Source organism: Mesoplodon bidens, assembly GCF_964165515.1.
Source record: "Mesoplodon bidens genome assembly, chromosome: 18".
In the NCBI taxonomy this organism is placed as follows: Eukaryota; Metazoa; Chordata; class Mammalia; order Artiodactyla; family Ziphiidae; genus Mesoplodon; species Mesoplodon bidens.
Genome location: NC_138175.1, coordinates 40778177 through 40799196, shown reverse-complemented (window position 1 = coordinate 40799196; position 21020 = coordinate 40778177). Strand labels below are relative to the sequence as shown.

Below are 21020 nucleotides of genomic sequence, written 5' to 3'. Positions count from 1 at the left end.
TATCCTGGAGCCTCCACGCCTACTCCCTTGTGGTCTGTGTAATGACCATCAACTTAATTGATGATATTAGATCAGTGGTTCTCAAAGTGCAGTCACTGGACCAGCAGCATCGACGTTGCCTCAGAACTTGTTAGAAGTTCAAATACTTGGACCCACCCCAGACCTTCTGAATCATAAATCTGGGTCGGGGCCCAAAGTTGTGCTTTCACAAGCCCTCCAGGCGATTTTGGACGCCACTACACCAGTGGTTCGCACCCGGCTACACATGAGCACCCATGCTCAACGTCTCCCCACAATGTGATTCCTGATTTCACTGGTCTGGGATGGGGTCCAGACACTGGTAAGTCTTGGGAGCTCCCCAGGAGGACTTAATCAGCAGCCACCATCTAGTCCCTGGCTACCCTCAGTGCGGTCCAAGGAGCAGCATGGCCTGGGGACCTGTTAGGTCTGTGGATCTCTGTCCCCCAGACGTACTGAGTCAGACTCTGCATGTTACCAAGATCCTCTGGGGGGTTGTGTGGGCATCCCTGCCACTCTAGTCTAGGTAGTCCTGTTGAAGACCTGGAAAGAACCTTAGACTCCATGTGGTTCAAACCACTCACCCCCTGGGTGGTCACCTGAGGCCACGTGGCCTGAGACTTCCCAGGTCACCCCAGCTACTGCAGCAGGTGGGGAATCAGAGGCAGCCTTCTCACTCTCAGGCCGGCCGTCCTTCCCACGACCACACAGCCTCCAGCCAAGCATGTTTGCCTAAACCTTCCCTCTGAACTTCTCTCCGTCTTCAGTCCCTGAGGCCTCAGAGGAGAGAAGGGGTGGAGGCTGCTCCCCATCCCTGAGAAAGCAGGAGCTGGGTGGTGCCTGCGGGTGGCAGTGATTCCCTCAGGCCATTCTGCAAACACCCGAAAGCCCTTCCAGGGGGCTTCCCACTCACTGTCTGGTTACTGGAGGTCTGATAATATTTGGGATGCCACATTTCTAGAAACACTGAAGTCATGTTTAAACGCACACATATCGGGGGGCCTGGAGAGGAGAAACAGAAATTTGGTGAATGATTCCAGCATGGGCCATACTTAGGTTTTTTACTGCAGATGTTGTCTCAAGTTATATTTTGTTAAGGAACAAAAGCTATCCTGTTGAGCCAAGCTCACTCATAAGAGCATCATACGTGTTATTAACTGTGTTTAGACAGGAAACAATCCATACACACGGACAAGGACAGGTTGATTATCTTCCTGCAGTATTTCAGGAAGAAAATAAACATGGCTTTAGGGTAGGGAAAATTCAACACATACACTGCTCCACTAAGACTATTCTGACAAATACACACACACACACACACACACACACACACACACACACACGATCTCCACCTCCCCATCCAAAGTTCCCTCCCCTCTGGACTGCCAAGTTTGGCTCACGACCAGGCCAAGAACCAAACTTAACCTTTAAACAGAAAAAAAAGTCACACATAGCCCTGTTTCCCAAACGCACGAGCTTATGTTATCACTCATTTCTCCCACTTATTCTCAGGCACAAAGCAATTACCAAACTAACTCATCCCTTGAACATCTACCAAGCACCTATTAGGGTCAGGCCCCTTGTTTGAGGCATTACCATAAATTTTCAAGGATGAAACTCAAAATCCAAAGCCACTGCTGTCTTTCTTGCAATGTGCTAACATGCCAATCACATTATCCACTCAGATGATCATACTTCCCTTTGTGCAAAATGAATTGAGCCAGAAAACTGTAAGGGGAGGAGTCCAGTTCCGCCAGGCTTAAACCACAGCCAAAAGTTCACAAAAAAACACCGCTGCGCTTCACTCTGTGACCACACGAAGCCTATTGTTGAAATACAGCAGTCCCTGGGGGGAAGGCCATGCATTCCCAACCACGAAAGGAGATCCCATTTCTTTGCCTGAGATGGATGCAAGACCAACCGTTTCCTGCAGTCCCGACACCCCCTACACACTTGGACTGAGGGATTATTTCCTTGATGCATACAAATATGTAAAATCAACTCAGACTTTTCTCTCCATTGACGAAAGGACAAATAACTATCCACGCTTTGTCCTCCGTATTAAGAAATATCAGGGCTTCCCTGGTGGCGCAGTGGTTGAGAGTCCGCCTGCCGATGCAGGGGACGCGGGTTCGTGCCCCGGTCCAGGAAGATCCCACATGCCGCGGAGCGCCTGGTCCCGTGAGCCATGGCCGCTGAGCCTGCGCGTCCAGAGCCTGTGCTCTGCAACGGGAGAGGCCACGACAGTGAGAGGCCCGCGTACCGCAAAAAAAAAAAAAAAAAAAGAAATATCAGAAGGTTCCCGGTACCAAGTCCACACATCCTGGTGGACCAAGAGGGTGGTAAGGAGAGGAGGAGGCCGAGAGAAATAACTGTCTGATCCCTCGTTAGCAACAGCTGACCACCTGAGCCCGAGAGGCCAAGGGGGTGCCCAAGACAGTCTCTGGAAATGGGAAAGCAGATCTCCAAAATCGGAGAAAAAGATTTGGGGCGGGCCAAAGATATCCATGCCAGGATTCACGCCCAACAACATGTGATCAAGAGAACGAAAGGGGAGGAATCAACCAGCGCGTTCTCCTCCTGACCGTATACCTCGGCTTTCTTTCCTCTGGGTTAGGAATTCACGTTTATAATGCAAGAAGAAGTTATTGGTTGGCTTAGCTTTTCTTCTAACCCTAAAGAAATGTTGTACATGTAGACGCAGGCATCCTGAAACCATCTCCTTCTTCAGCAAAGCTGAGAGCTCATCCCACGGTGCAGCATAGGACACAGGTCTTGGAATTTAAATATAAGAAATAAAGGAAAGCTCAGCTCACCTAGCGCCTCCTCCCGGCTTCATTCTCTCCCTCAGTCTGCCACCTCTCCCAACGACAGCATCAGATTTTTATACAATTACAATTTTTTTTCAACTAGGACCTGATCTCAGGCTTACTAAAACCCCAGTAGGTGGTCCCTGTAAAGAGCAACCTCCAAATGATTACATTTAAAGTGATAGTGACCAGTGCACAGGGACAGGCACGTGCATCCTGGTCTGGCCATTTCCTGATGTGTGACTTGTGCAAGAAAGTTACCTTTGCTGCGCCTCAGTTTCTTTGCAAAGTGGGCTGCGGAGGGGATTAAACAAGATATGGGGTCCCAAGTTCTGACCACAGGGCAGGGTTAACCAGTGCTTTCTGTAAAGGACCAGGGGGGAAATATTTTAGGTTCTTCAGGTGACACAATCTCTGTTCCAAGTGCCCTACTCTGCCACTATAGTGTGAAAGCAGCCACAGATGATACGTAAGTGAGTGGGGCTGCCTGTGTGCCAAGAAAACTGTATGTATGAACACTGAAAGTTGAATTTCATCTAATTTTCATGTGTCACAAAACATTGTTTTCCTTTTGATTTTTTTCATTCATTCAGAAATGTAAAAGCCATTCTTTGCTTTTGCAAAAATAGGCAGAACCACAATGACATACTACCTCACATGCATTAAGATGGCTACTATCAAAAAGAAACAGAAAATAAGTCTTGGCGAGGATGTGAAAAAATTGGAACTCTTGTGCACTCTTGGTAGGAGTGTAAAATGGTGCAGCCACTATGGAAAATAATATAGCAGTTCCTCAAAAAATTAAAAATAAAATTACCATATGATCCAGCAGTTCCACTTTTGGATGTATATCCAAAAGAATTGAAAGCAGGGTCTCCAAGAAATATTTGTATGCCTATGGTTATAGCAGCATCATTCACAATAGCCAAGAGGTAGAAGCAACCCAAGTGTCCATTGATGGATGAATGGATAACACACACTGGAACATTATTCAGCCTTAAAAAAGAAGGAAATCCTGTCACCTGCTACAACATGGAGGAACCTTGAGGACATTATACTAAGCAAAATAAGCCAGCACCAAAAGACAAATACTGTTTGATTCCACTTATATGAGGTAGCTAGGTAGTCAAATTCACAGAGAGAAAGTAGAAAGTAGAAAGAATGGGGAGTTACTGTTTAATGGGTATAGAATTTCATTTTGGGAAAATGAAAAATTTCTGGAGGGGGACTGTGGTGATGGTTGTACAACAGCGTGAATGTACTTAACGCCACTGACCTGTACACTTAACACCAGTCAAGACAGATTTTATGTTGTGTGCATTTTGTCACATTTTTAAAGTATTTCTAAATGTTTTAAAAAAACAGGCAGTGTGCCAAGTGTGACCCACTGTGGCTGTGGTCTACTAGCCCCCGGCATACGGCATAAGAGCAGCACAGCAGACATCACCTAAAAAAGGAAGATGAGTGGAAGGGTATCGGGGTTACAAGTGAAAAGAGGGCTTACAGGCAAATGAAGAGATTTCTAAGATTTATTCATTCAAGTCTTTACCAAGCACCCACTCTGGGGCCAATAACCATCCAGGCATAGACACAAAAATAGAGAGAGAGGCATTCTAGGCCCTAGAGCCCAAGCCTCCCCTCTCTCCAGCTCAGCGCTGTTTGAAGGAAGTCCACCCTGCACGTGTGAGGGCACGCCCTAGGGTGCACGGTGAGGGGAGGGCCGTGAGAAAGGGAGGGGGCAAGGCCACACAGGCTCAGACATGGAGGCAAACCCTCCTTGGAGTGGTCAGTGATCTTGTCAGGGACGGAAAAGTTCAATGACTACAAGGGTGAGTTTAATTATATGTTGTCGCTGACTAGCAGTGGTTCCGATGGTACAATTACACATGTAATTTATCAGCAAGATACTTGCATACATAATAAACCAAAAGCAAAACATTAAATTTCAGTGGATGCTAAAAATACAAGATTGGGCCATGACGCAGAGCAGTCTCACTTGCATGGGGTGGCGGAGAAAAGCCAAGAACCTCCCCTCCCTTTTAAGAGCTGGCTGTCCCCACCCACCATGACCACGTGGCATCCATCCCAGGAATGCATGCCCCAAACACCAAGTAAATCCCAGTGGTGTGTCAACAACTCTCCTTCCACAAAGGAAATGGGATGGGGAAGCTGACTTAGGAAACTCACCACCCTTTCTGATGTTCTCTGAACTTGCTAACCACGGTCCCCAGGGGTGCCAGGAAGACCACATGCCTGGCAACTTCTCCAGGTTCTTAGCTCTGGTATGAGTCTGAGGGGGAAAGGCTAATTATCTGAAAATGGCCTATACTTTCCTTAATCTTGAATAAAGACAGAGAAAGGGGAAAAGGTGACTAAACGAGAAAATGAAAATACTACTAATAACAGCAACAGACATTTATTAACTGCCTACTTTGAGCCAGGAGGAAGTATTTTAAGCACATCACATAAATTACTTGTATAATCTACTACATTGTCATTACTGTCATTCCCAATTTACAGATGAGAAAAGAGAGGCATAACAAGGCTAATCCCTTGACATGTGATCGTATAGCTAGTGAGTGGTGAAGCGATGATTCAACCCAGGAAATGTGGTTCCATAGTCCATACCTTTGCCAGGTTTAGAGGTCATTTATCTCTCTCTTCTTTATTATTTTCTTACTGGTACCTCTATGATGTCCATTATGCAATAATTTAAAAGTCAAGCGTGGGGCAACTTTTTATCCTCATCACTGGGAATACATTTTCCAATAGACTGGTACCCACCATGCTGGGACTTAGGAGCCTCAGCCTATCTCCTCAAGATGGCTGAGCCCATGTGGCTGAGCATCTTCCAGTCCCAAAGAGATCCAGGATAGCAGGGCTGAAGAGAACACACAACAGCCTCTACAAGAACATGAAATACACTATAAATTACAGAGTTTTTGCCCAGACAGACAACCAGTCATCTGAACAGGGAGTCTTCTGAGCCTCATAAATTCCATGTCCCTGTCTCACTATGAAGGAGGTCACCTTCGCCTACTCTGCCTCCATGACTTCCATCCCAGTCATTTGCGTATGTGCCCTGGTGGATTTTTACAGAGACTCTTATAGCAAGGCTTCCACGTAGTTTCAACTTACAGAGACAGCCTGGCACAATCCTAGACATTTTTTAAAAAAACTGGATTGAAAAGAAGCAATAATAAGAATAACTTTCTATAACTGACCATTTTGATGTAAAAAAAAAAAAATGTTTGGGAGGGCCAGGGATGAAGAGATGGTAAAAAGTGGGATTTCATTTGAACCACTGGGCCTACCATTCTAAGATTCTGTTAGGGTTTGAGATAGAGTCGCATCCATCCACCCATCCACTCATCCATCCATTGATCCACTCATCCACCCATCCACTCATCCACCCATCCATCTGCCCATCCACCCATCCATACACCCATCTACCCATGCATCCATCCATTCACCTGCACATCCATCCGCCCATCCATGCATCCACCTATCCATCCTTCCAGTCACTAAAATTTTATTGAGAACCTACTGTGCATCGAGCACCATTCCAGGAATTAGGAAAATAACACTGAACAAAATACAGCAAGTCCTTACTCTTTCCAGGCTTACACTGTAGTAGGGGAGACAGACCAGAAACCAGTAAAGAAGTGGGTCACCAAAAATGATTCCTGCACCAAACATCACAACGTATTTGAAATCCTCTCACACAAAGGTAAATCAGAGGCATTTCCTCATTTGTTGTTATCATCGAGGATCAGTTGTAAAAACAAACAAAATTGTCTTCTATGGAAATGCCAACAGTACAAAAAATGTATTCCAATGTGGCGGGATCATTTGAGGGCAAATACTACAGGCAGTATTTTTATGACAAAAGCTTTATTTCTCGTCTTCTCTATCCTTGATTTAAATATATACATGTATGTGGGTGCACACATATCTAGATTCAAGTATTTCAATATAAATTTTCAAAATACTTTTCCTGATTTCAGTTGATTGCATATTTCGAGCCAATGTTGCAGCAGTAATTTTTGTTCTGAATCAAAAACGAGGATCTCTCTCTCTCTCCCTCCCTCACCCTCTCTTTCTCTCTTTTTCCCTCTCTCTCCCTCCCCTGCGCTCGACAACCTCACCTTCGTCCCCCAGCCTCTAGCCTTAAAAAGCCCAAATATTCAAGCTGCTTTCAGAGCTGAGTGGTAACAAGGGCAAAACCTGTTTCTTCCCGTGCATCTTCCTGCTGAAGGTTTCTGGGGCCACGGGGGCTGAGGTGCTAGTGAAAGCCACATCACAGAGGCACGAGCATAGAAGGACAAACCTTCCCACTTCGATCTGAGTGTGTAATTGTTTGAATACATCTCGCCGGGACTACAATAATGTCATCCTTGGTTGACACAGATTTTAAAGCTCTTTGAAAAGGTGGAATGTTATCAATCACAAGCATGATTATAATGGGATTTACGTGGAAGAAGCTAAGATTCAGGCCCTCATTCGGGCCAGGTTCTGTGACAGAGTCGGGGGGAGAAAGAAGTAAGAGGGTTGCATTTCAGCCAGGAGAAGGATGCAGTGTGTAGCCATCATCCACATATCTTTTCTTCCACAGCCAAAGATGTCCCAGGAAGCACCAGGAAACTCTGGAACTCCAACTGGAATTCCCCCACACTGCAAAAAAATCTGCTTATATTCCTATCACACTAGACCAGTGGTTCTCAAGCAGGGACAACTGTGCCTCCCAGGAGACATTTGGTAATTTCAGGAGACATTTTTGGTTGTCACAACGGGGGAACGGGGTTCATAACTGATACCCAATGGGCAGAGGCCAGGGATGCTGTAACCATCCTACCTTGCACAGGACGGCGCCACAGCAAAGAATTACCCAGCCCAGAATGTCAGCAGTGCCCGGCTGAGAAACCCTATCTCAGCTCCAGAGAAGCTGAGCCAAAGCTACAAGAAAAAAGGATGGGTCAAGAAGGAGTATTTCTGGGAAAGGGGTCTGAAGCTGCTCCCACTGGCTGTGCGGCCCGTCCTGCTCACCAGCAGACCGAGGCAGGTGGCAAGAGAGGAAGAAACAGGGGAGGGAAGAGAGGAGTCTTTGAGCCAAATTACTTGCTCTTTTGCCTTTTGATCTAAAACACACTTTCCTTATTACATGTCAGAAGGGACTGGAAATCCAGCCATTTTTTTCTTCAAGGCAAAACAACCCAGGCCCAACAAAAACACAATAATCTCTCTGGCCGATCTCTGGGACTGTCCAGCCTCTCCCTGACAAATCACAACAGTGCCTACAGCTGTCAAATTCACCCACCGAGCCCAATCAAATGCCCGGATTACTAAGGCAAAGAATTGTGAATTTCATTAAATATGTTAAAAGGGAAAAAATCAGCTTTGAAAAATAGTAATCCTGTCTTTCAACAAAAATATTATAGGAAGCTATGAATTTGGTAGATCCGAATAGGATGTTGGTACATGTTTTACTAAGGTAATATAATGGCACACTATTATTAGATCACATTAATCATTACTGTGCCAACGGCGCTGACAGCCCCACTGAAAAGGATTGAAAGGCCTGGTAATGGATATAAATTACCCATTGTGTGATAAAAGGATTTTTACTAAGAAGGTAAGAATAAAACAGCAAATTTCGAACATAACTGTTGTGTAAAAACCAAAATAAAAGTAATCCACGGTCAGTAATATCCACAAAATCAGAAGTAAGCACTTTTTCAACAAGATAAAGTCACAATAAAAATATATATTCAGTACAATGCAAAATTAACTTCTAAGTGCATAATTCCACTATCAATTTCCCTGGTTTATGTAGTGACCTCTGAGGCCCATGGTCAGGAGATGGTGGGTTTGGCTAATTAGATCTGAGGGTGAGTTTACAGAGATATCAGGAGCAGCCTCTGAGGAGGAGGCTGCAGACATCAAATACAAGCACTGCCCCTTCTTATTTTAAGTTTTTAGCTTCAGTGTGGGGAAAACACTCCATGACTGAGTTCATGATCTTGAGTCTGATTGAGGTGACAGGCACGGAGCCACTCGGAGACAGGTTTCCTCCAAGACTGGGCCAAGCCGCGGAACCACATGCTGAGTGGTGGGGAAACAGGCCCTGGGCGGTGCTTGGAGGGGCCGCCTGGCTTTGGGTAGCCGTCCCACCAGCTCACCAGCTCTCGTTCCCACTGCCAGCCAGCAGACAGCGACCCTCCAGGATATCACACAAGACAGCGATAAGCCAACTTTGCAGGGCTTTGCCCCATCTGTGACCCCATTCTGAGAACTTCTGAGCACATGTTGATATCACATAGTTATCACACCCAGAAGACCTGGGGCCCATGCTGGATCCCAGAGACCTCTGAATCTGGAAGCTTCTCCAAAGCCCAGCCTCTGTCCAAAGAGGCAAGGGAGTAGCTGGGAGAACTCCTACCCAGCACAGGGACCCACAACCCAAAGAGGGCAGTCTGGCTCCCCGACAAGACACAGGCAGACACCACTTCAACAAACTACAAAACAATGTTCCTTACCAGGCGAGTCTGAAAGCAACGGAGCTCCCTTGTAGCTGGTGGATATTCTTAAAGCCGTGGTAGTCAGGAACTGCAAAGATAAGACCTGTTAGAAATTCTCAGTGTCGGACACATCGACTCCAATAAGACAGGTAAACAGCATTCAGCCAAGGTAACAATTTGCTGGGCTAGTTGAGAGAGTCTAAAAACATTTAATAGCCCCCACTGCCCCAATTCATTGAGCAATTTTAAAAATGGGAACTATGTGACCTTTGCTGCAATAAACCAAATTTGCTCAGCTTCTTTTTTTTTTCTTTTTTTTTTTTTTTGCGGTACACGGGCCTCTCACTGTTGTGGCCTCTCCAGTTGCGGTGCACAGGCTCCGGACGCGCAGGCTCAGCGGCCATGGCTCACGGGCCCAGCCGCTCCGCGGCATGTGGGATCTTCCCGGACCGGGGCACGAACCCGTGTTCTCTGCATTGGCAGGCGGACTCTCAACCACTGCGCCACCAGGGAAGCCCTTTTTAAAAATTTTTTTACATAGTCTAATTCAACCTTTTATTTTTTTAACATCTTCATTGGAGTATAACTGCTTTACATTGTTGTGTTAGTTGCTGCTGTATAACAAAGTGAATCAGCTATATGTATACATATATCCCCATTTCTCCTCCCTCTTGCGTCTCCCTCCCACCCTCCCTGTCCCACCCCTCTAGGTGGTCACAAAGCACTGAGCTGATCTCCCTGTGCTATGCAGCTGCTCAGCTTCTTTTAATGGGAAATTGTCACCTGCAAAAAGAGAAGGGGGTGGGGCATCTAACCACCTCTTCTCTAGGTGGGATGGAAGAAGAAATAAGAGCACTCCCCCCTCCTCTCTCTCTCTCTCTCTTTCCCTCCCTCTCTCTCTGGAATTCTAAAAGTGAGGAACTGAGAAGGTCCTCAGGGGTTCTTTTTTGCTCCCTAATTTAAGGAGCCCCCTACAGTAGACCACACACAATTTCACCCAAATTTCAATTGGCTATGCCTGGTTCAGTGGCCAGAGCAGCTTTCAATGGGTCCAGACCAGGAATCTGCAACTGACCCAGGGGTCAGGAGTGTTGTCTGTCATCAAAGTCCTCTCTCTGAACCAAGATCAGAAAAGCAGCAGGATGAGATAAGGGCCCAGAGGGAGAGCCGAGATGCCCACCACAGTGGTTCTAGAGTGTCAGTTGGGGTGATTGAGGCCAAGCCTCAGTCTGAGATCTCCAGCTCGGAGCCAGTGCAGCGCAGAATCTAATTTGTTTTGCCATGTTACAGAAGGGACTTAATAGGGCAAGCAAACATTCCCTCTTGATAAATTGTACATTCTGATATTGTAGAAGCAGAATTCCGGTAGAGATTTAAGGATGTGTCTGCAAATGCACCAGAAGATGCATTCGGAGAGCACGTGGTGGCAGGCCCAGACCAAGGTATTTGAACATCAAACCACTGATTTCAACACTCCATCCAACTCCAAGATTGATTTCTGGCAACCAAAAAGGTGTTTGCTGAGTGCGTGCTAGAAGTGTTTTCTCAAAGTGTAACAGGGACACCGCTATTTGTAAACAAATTTCTACCTGCCTATCTTGAGACAGAAAGCAAAAGTCTACATCTCAACCATCTGCCACGAGGACAACAGAGATTACAAGTCTCTCTCCTCAATCAGATTATCTTCTGCATTTTGTTTTTTCTGTATCACTCAACACGAAAATCTAGGCAGTGTAAAACACGCGCTCGATGCTATGCTTTCCTAGGTGCTACCGCAGCTGAGAGGAACAGGCGTCCGGCACCCGACGTGGCTCTATGAAGATTTAATTTGCTCACAAGCCTCCTCACGCTTAGCAGGAGGTGGAGGACAGACTTAGATTTTATATCCAAGCTCATGGCTTGCAAAATTTGAGGACTGTTCTCCAGGGGCTGTTCACTTAGAAGCCTTGTAAATTCCAGTGACAGGGAGAACACAGGGAGACTTCACTGGGCAAGTCTCACCCCTGCTTGTCCTCCGGCTTCACACCACTGATCAGACCTCCGGCTCCTGCAATCTGCCTGGGGTCCTCAATCACTCGAGGCCCCAGCACAGCCCTGAGGCTGTGTTGGAGCTGTGCTCTTGTAAGGGATCCCCCGAGTGCTTAGGGGGTTGCCCAAAGGTGGCGTCCTGCCCAGGAAGGTTTGCCTAACAAGCTTCCTGCTGGAATGGGAACCTCAGGAAGGGAAATCTAGTTCGTGCCAGTTGTGCCTTTGTGAGCCAGTCTAAATAGGAGGGGCTCCGGGTGTCTGATGTCACTGCAAGTCGGGCAAAGGGGACCATGTCAGACACTGATGTTCTTGATTCGGATGGGGAGGAAGGAAGGTGGCAGTGCAGTAACAGCCCTTCTGGTGCAAGTAAGTAACTCGCACTGAGAGATAAGGCAGTAACATAGCCAGAAGCAGGTCCCTGACTGGAGGCCTCCCCTCATCCCTGCCTTCCACGGGGACCCCACGGGGAGGCGCCAGGGCAGGGGCGCCACCCAGGAGACACTGCCCAGAAGTCCAGTTTGGTGCAGGTACCACCGGATCAGAGGAGGGGCAGGAGGGGGCAGATCCCAAAGGCAGCGAAAAGCACGGCATGAGTCAAGGGGGGTTGGGTAGCAACCACCCCACCAAAGAAAGGCCTGAAGTCCCACCCACTACATTGATAGCCCCTGCCTCCCCTTTAAAACGCAGGGAAGGCCCACACGCAGTCATTCTCAGCCACCAGCCCCACGGAGCGAATGAGTTTAGGAGACGTGTTCCGTCAGTGGCTCAGACCTTCTGTGTGCCAAGCCCTGGGGTAGACCAACGGCAAGCAGATCTGCCACGGGATCCAGAAATGGCCCACTGTGTGAAGAGTCTGGCAGGACAGGGAGCCTGCCAAGAGGGGGCCAACGGCGGGACACCCAGGAGGGAGGGAGGGCATGCGAGCTGAGCCCTTCAGCAGGTGCAGGCAGGGCCTCGAGGGAGACGGGGCTGGAGGTAAGGGGAAGGCAAAGGTTCAGAGATCCTGACATGGGGCTCTAGCAAGGAGTGCAGGGTGGCTGCAACTTGGAGAGGCAGGAGAGAGAAAGTAGGGAGCACTATGGGGGGGGGTCTGGGGAGGGAGGGATTGCTTATAGCCTGAGGCACTTCCAAGGCCCCTCTGAGGAAGGGGACGGGAGGAGAGGGGATGGAAAGCTCTGAAAGAGGGACTTTGAAGCGGGGTGGAGAGGACAGGAAGACACGGGGGACAGAGACAGAAAGAAGTGGGAGGTGGTCCAGGCACACAGTGGGCCCACACAGCGGCATCCCTGTGAATCCGCTGGGCCCCCACTAGGGGACAAGGCATGCCCCTCCCTCATGAGTTCTCCCAGGGGAGACAAGGCAGCTCTGAGCAGAGCCAGGGGAACCTCGGCATGGCAGGGGCCCAGCCTCCCATACTCAGGCACAAGGGCACTGAGGGAAGAGGCCGTTGGCGAGTCAGGGGATGAACAAAGATGCCACACACCCCCCATCGACAGTGCCTCTGTAATGAGCCCCGAGTTGACCACAAAAGATCCTTCCTCTAGGCAAACAGGTTGCCTTCCCATGGTCATTACACACCTGTCGCCCACCCTACACCGTGACAACTGGAAAGTCATACAAGTGACAACAAGAGTTACCATTTGCTGAGGGCTTGGTACAAAGCACCAGGCACCAGGCACCAAGCTGAGGGAAGTCCCTGGGTCACCCCACAGCACATGGGGAAAGGGCTATGTCCTTCTAGTCCCTAACTTCCGGCAGAGGGCTTGGAGCTCAGTAAGTGTTGTGTGGAGGGGTGGAAGGGAGAGTGGGAGGGAGGGAAGGAAATAAAGAGGGAAAGGAAGGATGGAGAGAGTAGGGGAAGATGGAAGGACATTGGATAGATGGGGGGATGGAGACGGACAGGGGAAGGAAAAGAAGGGAGAGAGGGAGGGAAGTAGCAGAGATGGAGGGAAGAAAAAGGAGCATGGAAGGGAAGAAGGCAGGGCTGGTTCTCATCCCCCCTCCCCTGGTCCCCGTTCTGCTCCAGAGGCTGCCCCTGCAGGAGATGGAGTATATTCCTAGAGAGACAGGATCACCCTCCCAGGGGTCCCTTGGAGTCCCAGCAGCAGAAGCAGAGCTGTCTGCTGAGGAGTCTGGGCAGAGTCCGGGGCAGATGGGAGTGGAGATCAACTGCTTTCCTTCCAGACAAGAGTTAGGAAAGAAGGATTCAGACACAGAGACAGCAGAGCTCCCTCAGCCCTCGGTCTGGAGAAGGGCGCAGCTAACAGGAGGCAGGCCTGGAGCTGTCTGAACATTACACCCTAGTCGTCCAGGGCCAAGGCCTCTGAACCTGCTCTCCTGGGCAGCGGGCTCTCCTCCGTCTGGAGGGGCACACAGAGGGGCGCTCGAGCCTCTTCTCCAGGGGACACTACCTGGGGCGACATCACCCTTTCCGAGCGTCTGGGTGCCCCTCCCAGCTCAGTACTTAATATTCTCTCCAGACCCGCTACGGACAAGGACCCTGCCCCCAAAATGGTGGCTCCTCTGAATGGACTTGGAAGTTCCATTCCAAAGCACTCAGTGATTCTCGCTTTCCTTCTCCGAGACTCTGAGGGATGAACACAGCCCCAGTGACAGCCCTCACCACCCCCATAAGTTCCCAACAGGAGAGGCTTCCTGGTGAGGAAAGCTACCTGGGAAAAAGCCTCAGGGACTGAGTCCCTCATTCACCCCTCACCTGTCAAGTGCCCCCCGTGTCTCCTAACTTCTAGCTTCCGGGGACCCGGTGGTATGCAATATTTCTGCTTATGCGAAACTTATGTCTTAGTGAGCCGTGACAAATAAAAGTTAAATATAATGTTAGTGAATAAGTTCTAAGAAGAAAAAATAAAGCTGGGGAAATGACGGACAGTGACAGAGACTACCTTAGATAAGGTAATCAGAGGAGACCTCACTAAAAAAGTGACATTGAGGGCTTCCCTGGTGGCGCAGGGCCCGTGAGCCACAACTACTGAGTCTGCGCGTCTGGAGCCTGTGCTCCGCAACAAGAGAGGCCGCGACAGTGAGAGACCCGCGCACCGCGATGAAGAGTGGCCCCCGCTCGCCGCAACTAGAGAAAGCCCTCGCACAGAAACGAAGACCCAACACAGCCAAAAATAAATAAATAAATAACTTAAAAAAAAAAAAAGTGACATTGACAAGGAACCAGAAAGAAGTAAGGGAGTGAGCCCTGTGAACAGCTGGGGATGAATTTTACAAGCAGAGCAAACAGTGAATGCAAAGGCCATGGTGTAGGACGGGGCTGGTGTGTTGCCCATGGAGCCAGGGCATGGACAGTGAGTGGGAAAATGGGACAGGGTGGGCTATTTAGGATCCAAATACCTCAGCAGGCATGGTAAGAAATATGGATTTTATTCTGAGCCATTGGTGGGTTTTGAGCAAGGGAATAACACGATCTGATTTACATTGTGCAAGAATCACTCTGGCTGCTGTGGGGAGAACAGGCAAGAGGGGACCAGAGTGGAGGCACAGAGAGCCCTGGGGAGGCTGCTGCAGTTTGTCCAGGTGAGAGAGGAGGCAGACTTGACCTGGGCTGAGAGCCGCAGTAATGGGGAGAAGCAAGCAGATTCAGGATGCCTTTTGTGTGGAGCCAGTGAGACTTGCCAAGTAGGACGTCAGGTATAACGGGGGCCCAGAGTCACCCTGTGCGCATCCTGGCCCACGACTCTGGTGGCACAGATCACCACTCCCAAATCAGCCCTTACCCAGGGCTCAGGTGCGGTAACCATATGTTTCTGATGCTTTGACATCTGGGGCCTTGATGACCCTGCAGGGACAGCCGCTCCTAGAACTAGCCAATTCCCAGAGATAGCAAATGACTCCCCTGGGAGCACATGTTTCATTTGCAAATGAACCAATCCAGAGCCCATGCCCCAACAACCTTCTGTATCAGGCTCTCACACACTGGACCACTGTCCCCCTGCCCTAGTTGCCCCAGGGTCAGGTACCAGACAACGGGAGCCAGCCCCTGAGCCCCGGAGCCTACTAAAATTATCGGACTAGCCAATCCTAAGTCTGCTTACCCTGCCTTGCCGTGCCTTTCTCTCAGAAACCGCATTTCCTCTCGCTCGTTCTTCTTCCTGACCAACCCTGATGCTCCCCTGGGCAGCACTGCATGGCATGGCATGGCCCCTCCCCTTAAGAACTATGAGTAACAAAAGATCTTTTCAATGGCAATGTGTCCTGATCTGTTGGCCTCACCACACGCTTGCTCTCGGGGTCACCTTGGAGCCACTGCCCTCTTCTAACTTCTGCCAGAACAGGTGCTTGAGGAGCTGTTATTCAACAGCCACAAAGTGTCTCACAGCAGAGAAGGAACACTCGGAACTCAGCCAGCTCTTTCTTAAACCCCATCAGCCCACCCCATGGGGTCCCACAATGGACCCACCTCAGTCGGGCCTCCAAATACAGGGCTGGCACCTGTGTGAGTGTGTGTGCATGTGTCTGTGTGTTTGTGCACGTACATTTGGGCTGGGGGTGGCAGTTGCCATCCTGATGCAGAGCCCAGCATCACAGGACACAACTGAAATATTCTAACACGGAGTGCGTTGGGCTGCCCAGACATGCTTCCAAAGGAAGCCTCTTCTTTCATTTTAAAACAAAGGTAACTTTGATGGAGAAGCTATTTGATACCTGTTCGATCTAAATGCTTTCAGGATACACAGACATCAGACGCTCACAGGAACCTGAGAGCCCGCGATATCAGCCCGGGCACTGGGATGATAAAAGAGGAGTGGAGAGGCTCTTCCCATCAGCTTGCGACCCGGTGCATGTATTTTTACATGCTTTAGCATGAAAAAAAAGCCAAGATGCTCACAGCCAATCAAATTACTTCCCTGTCTCTTTAATAAACAAATCCATGTGCACATTAACAGTGTTGAAAATTCAATTTAAACTCTTTGTCTGTTGCTGCTTACTCTAAAGATGGTCTTTCTTAAACAACAGAACACCAAGGAGTCGTTAGTGCTCTCTCTTCATTACTTCAAAAAACCAATCATTAGACACCAGAGTATATACGTAATTAGAAAATCACTTCCTTTGCAATCCAAGCTAAGTAGTTTACATACTGTAATTACAGGGACAAAATCAATTTTTAATCATTTCCCTGATTGGGCTCATCAGCTCTGTGGGAACATTGTAACCTGCTTGTTGTGCAAAAGCAACATCTGGGCTAAAACAATTACCCTTTGTTTGCTACAATATTCCTTAAATCTTTTTGCTTGCATAAAAAAATGAAAACATGAAGACAAGATATTTGGATGTCTTTTTGTCCTTGATCAACATATATCCGAAAGTTCTCCTCGTGACGTGAGTTTAATGTTCCCCGGAATTTACGGTTTAACAGTACACATCCAAGGAATGTATTTTTTCAGTGAGATAAAAGTATCTGATTGTTTTAAAGATCCATTCAGCTGCCTAATTGTTCCATAGCTAACACATGGTATTCAAACAACCCACACATTACAAAAGCTCATCTGGGTAATCATGGGCAACTATTATTGCGATGGTTTACACTTTTCTAATACAAATGAATGGATTTTATCAAAATTTAGAAAAAAACTAAAAAGCTGAGTATGTGTGAAAAATAGTTGGTATGAATTGGCAAGGCGAGGCTAAGCATTTTGTTCTCTTAATAGGAAATGACCTCATTTACACTGGAGTAATAATTAGTACTGCTTCACTGACAGTTAAGAAAAAAAACTTTCCCAGTATAATAAGGCAGCATCTCCTTTGTTAGGAGATCTACATTGATTATTAACCCTTGCCAAGAAATTCCAAGTTTAACTTTACGTTCCACTGGGCTCATGCTTGCTGGCAAAAGATAAAAATAGCTGTTTTGGAAACCATTGCCTCTCACCCAGATTTCCAAAGTTTCGCATCTAAGCTTTTAAGTGACAATCTGAAACACTTGGTGCCCCCTTTGAAGGGACATGGAAAGCCCCCACCACCTCACCCCGCAGCCCCAAGAGCCCCCGTCAGCCTCTGCACTCCCCCGGTGGCCCTGGTCCTCCCCGTGCTTTTGAAGTTTATTGGCTTTGATTTTTGCTTGCAAGTCCCCCAACCTACAATTAATTCATAGTCAAAACAGCCCTGAGAAGGAGAAAAGGAAAGAGGGAAAGTGAAGGGAAAAGGAAGAGATCCTTGCTGGTGATTCAGTCCAGGCTGATGGTGCAGGAAGGAGACAGGAGTGCATGAGCCCTTAAAGAAATACAGTCCAGGAAACGGCCGGAATACGTTCACACACACACACACGCACCACTTCTGAAGGGATGTGTTCACTGACCTAACCATTCCTGAACTCGTAAGAGTGACAACTGACATGTATTGAGCACTTACCATGTGCCAGCCAGAGTCCCTCATGACAATATTGACCCTTCATGACAACCCAGTGAGGTGGGTACCATTATCATGTTCATTTACTGATGGGAAACTGAGGCACTAGGCACGAAGTAACTTGCCCAAGGTTAAGAGCTCATGACCGTGGGAGCCACTACGCCCCACTGTCTCCCAGCACCAGACAACATCTCTCTCCCGTGGCCTTGGAGAGCCCCGTCTCCAAAGCAGCCAAGCTTGCCTGGTGTCCACTAGTCAGAGACACCCCATGGCCCCACATGCCCTCAGGAGCATACCCACACCTTGGCACCATTCTGCACATGGATTCCTACTCCTCACCCCAAGGTGGGAGATTCCGACCCAGGGCAAGGCAGAGAAGGAGAACCTGTCCTCTAGGCTAGTGTGCTCAGGCTAGGAGGCATAGACCAGATGCACACACTTCCCACAAGGCTCAAGACCTACGTCACTGGACATGGTGCCAAGCTGCCACGCTGGTGGAGTCCCAGAGCCTGAACCGGTGCAGGACGGCACCCCAGCTCTTCCTGGAGGCTGTTTTCTCTGAGAGCCAGTGCCTGACCCTCTCCCCTATGTCTTTGCCCAACTTGGCCCCAGTCTCATCCCATCCATGAGAAGGCAGATCCCACATCAGCTCAAGACTCTATAAGATGATTGGAACTGACATATATACACGAATATGTACAAAATAGATAACTAATAAGAACCTGCTGTATAAAAAATAAAATAAAATTCAAAATTTCAAAAAAAAAAAAGATTCTACAGGATGGCAAATTTGAGACAACTGTGTCCCCCAGAGCGGGAGGTATGCAAAAGAAGAAAAGAAGTCCCCCAAATTGTTGGGGCTTCCCTGGTGGCACAGTGGTTGAGAGTCCACCTGCCGATGCAGGGGACACGGGTTCGTGCCCCAGTCCGCGAAGATCCCACATGCCGCAGAGCGGCTGGGCCCGTGAGCCATGGCCGCTGGGCCTGCGCGTCCGGAGCCTGTGCTCCGCAACGGGAGAGGCCACAGCAGTGAGAGGCCCGCGTACCGCCAAAAAAAAAAAAAAAAAGTCCCCCAAATTGTAAATGCTTTCTGGTATATTGTACCACCACATGAATTAAAAATATTTATCCCTTTACAGAAGACATTTCATATCATCATCAGATCACAAGGTATCTATGAAGTAGCTTATCTTGAAGAAAAAATGTGAAAGAACTGAAAAGCACAAAGTGCCTGTTTTCTCTTTCCTCTATACTTTCTGTGAGTGATGTTGCTGTTCAGGTACTCTGTACTCTGCCTGGCAAATAATGCTTGAATATTCAGCCATCACAAAGAGCTGAGCTGTCCAGCTTGGCAGCTACTGACCACAAGCTCCTACCGAGCACGTGAAATGCGCCAGCCCAAAGTGAGGTGTGCTGTAAGCCTAAAATACACATCACGTTTGGAAAAATGTAAAATGTTTCATTTATATCTTTATACTTTTTACATGTTGAAATGATAATATTTTGGATACACTGAATTAAACAAAATTTAGCCTTAAAATCAATTTGCCCTGTTTCTTTCTACCATTTTTAATGTGGCTATTAGAAAACTTTTTTTGTTTTGTTTTGTTTCTATTTTATTTTATTTATTTTTTAATTGAAGTTTAGTTGATTTACAATGTTGTTAATTTCTGCTGTACAGCAAAGTGATTCAGTTATATATATATATATATATATATATATATATATATATATATATATATATATATATGTATATATACACATTCTTTTTTTATATTCTTTTCCCTTATAGAAAATATAAAGTTGTATACAGGTTCACATGTGTGGCTTGCATTATGTTTATATTGTACAGGGCCGATTTCAGCCTGAGCCAAAAATCAGGCCTTTTGACCGCCGAATTTAGCCATCATCACTTGTTTTCTGAAGCAGGGTTTTAGAGAAAATGTATCATCATCAGTATCACTTGAAATGTTGGTTCCATAGATATTCTCTGAAATCAAAATCAAAGTTACACAAGTTCTACCTGAACCATTGTGGGATCTCCTTTACAGGTGTTGCCTTTTTCAGTTCATTTACTTTTAGTTTTATAAAACTGGTTATTCAAGTAATATGTGCTCACTTCTAGAAAATTTGGAACATTGAGATACTACAAAGAAAAAATAACATAATTTTATCAGCTGGTATGATTGTTGTCGATATGTTGGTATATTTCTTTCTATTCTTTTCTGTGCATGTCTGTGTGTGTCCGTGTGTGTGTGTATGTGTGTGTGTGAGTTCATGATCATAGCTGAAGACATACTGCATGTGCATCTTTGATTTCACGTGTCCTAAAACCTCAGGTCCCAAATGTAAGAAGACTCTGGCCCTATGAGAATATAGGCTACTGGCTGAGGTGGCTGAGTTCCCACAGGTGTTACAAAGGGAAAACATTAAGAGAAGAAGACAAGCCATAGACTGGGATAAAATCTCAGCTAAAAACGTACCTGATAAAGGGCTGGTGTCCAAAATGTAAAAAAGAGGTCTTAAAACTCAACAATAAAGAACAAACGGTCCACTTAAAATGGGCAAAAAAATCTGGATGCCTCACCAAAGGAGATCTACAGATGCAAATAAGCAGGTAAGATGCTGGACATCATATGTCATCAAGGAGAAGCAAATTAAAAGAATAATGAGATACCATCACTTATTAGAATGACTAAAATCCAAAACTATGACACCACCAAATGCAAAGCTATAGAACAGGAACTCTCATTCATTGCTAGTGAGAAGGCAAAATGGTACAACCACTCTGACAGTTTGGCGGTTTCTTACAAAGCTAAACGTACTCTTCCCATACAATCCAGCAGTCATGTTCCTTGGTATTTACCCAGAAGAGTTGAAAACACATCCACACAAAAACCAGCACACAGATGTTTATAACAGCTTTATTCATGATTGCCAAAATGCATAATCAACCAAGATGTCTCTCAATAAGAGAATGGACAATCTGTGGCACATCCAGACAATGGAATAGTACTCAGCCATAAAAAGAAATGAGCTATCAAGCCACAAAATGACATAGCAGAACCATAAAGACATAGTACTAAGAGAAAGAAGCTAGTTTTAAAAGTACGATTCTGGGCTTCCCTGGTTGCGCAGTGGTTGAGAGTCTGCCTGCCGATGCAGGGGACACAGGTTCGTGTCCCGGTCCGGGAAGATCCCACATGCCACGGAGTGGCTGGGCCCGTGAGCCATGGCTGCTGAGCCTGCACGTCCGGAGCCTGTGCTCCGCAAC

General features: G+C 47.3%; 1 protein-coding gene across 3 annotated transcripts in view; it reads right to left on the bottom strand.

Annotated features, from left to right (window-relative positions):
- ZNF536 (zinc finger protein 536) overlaps positions 1 to 21020 on the bottom strand; it is a gene marked incomplete at its 3' end in the record, with an annotated part of 283805 nt that overhangs the window by 220927 nt on the left and 41858 nt on the right. For 2 of the 3 annotated variants that reach the window (XM_081215812.1, XM_081215810.1), the window contains exon 1: positions 9365 to 10121. Of the gene's footprint in view, positions 1 to 9364; positions 10122 to 21020 lie in introns of those variants that run through there. The other variant, XM_081215811.1, reaches the window with a different exon arrangement.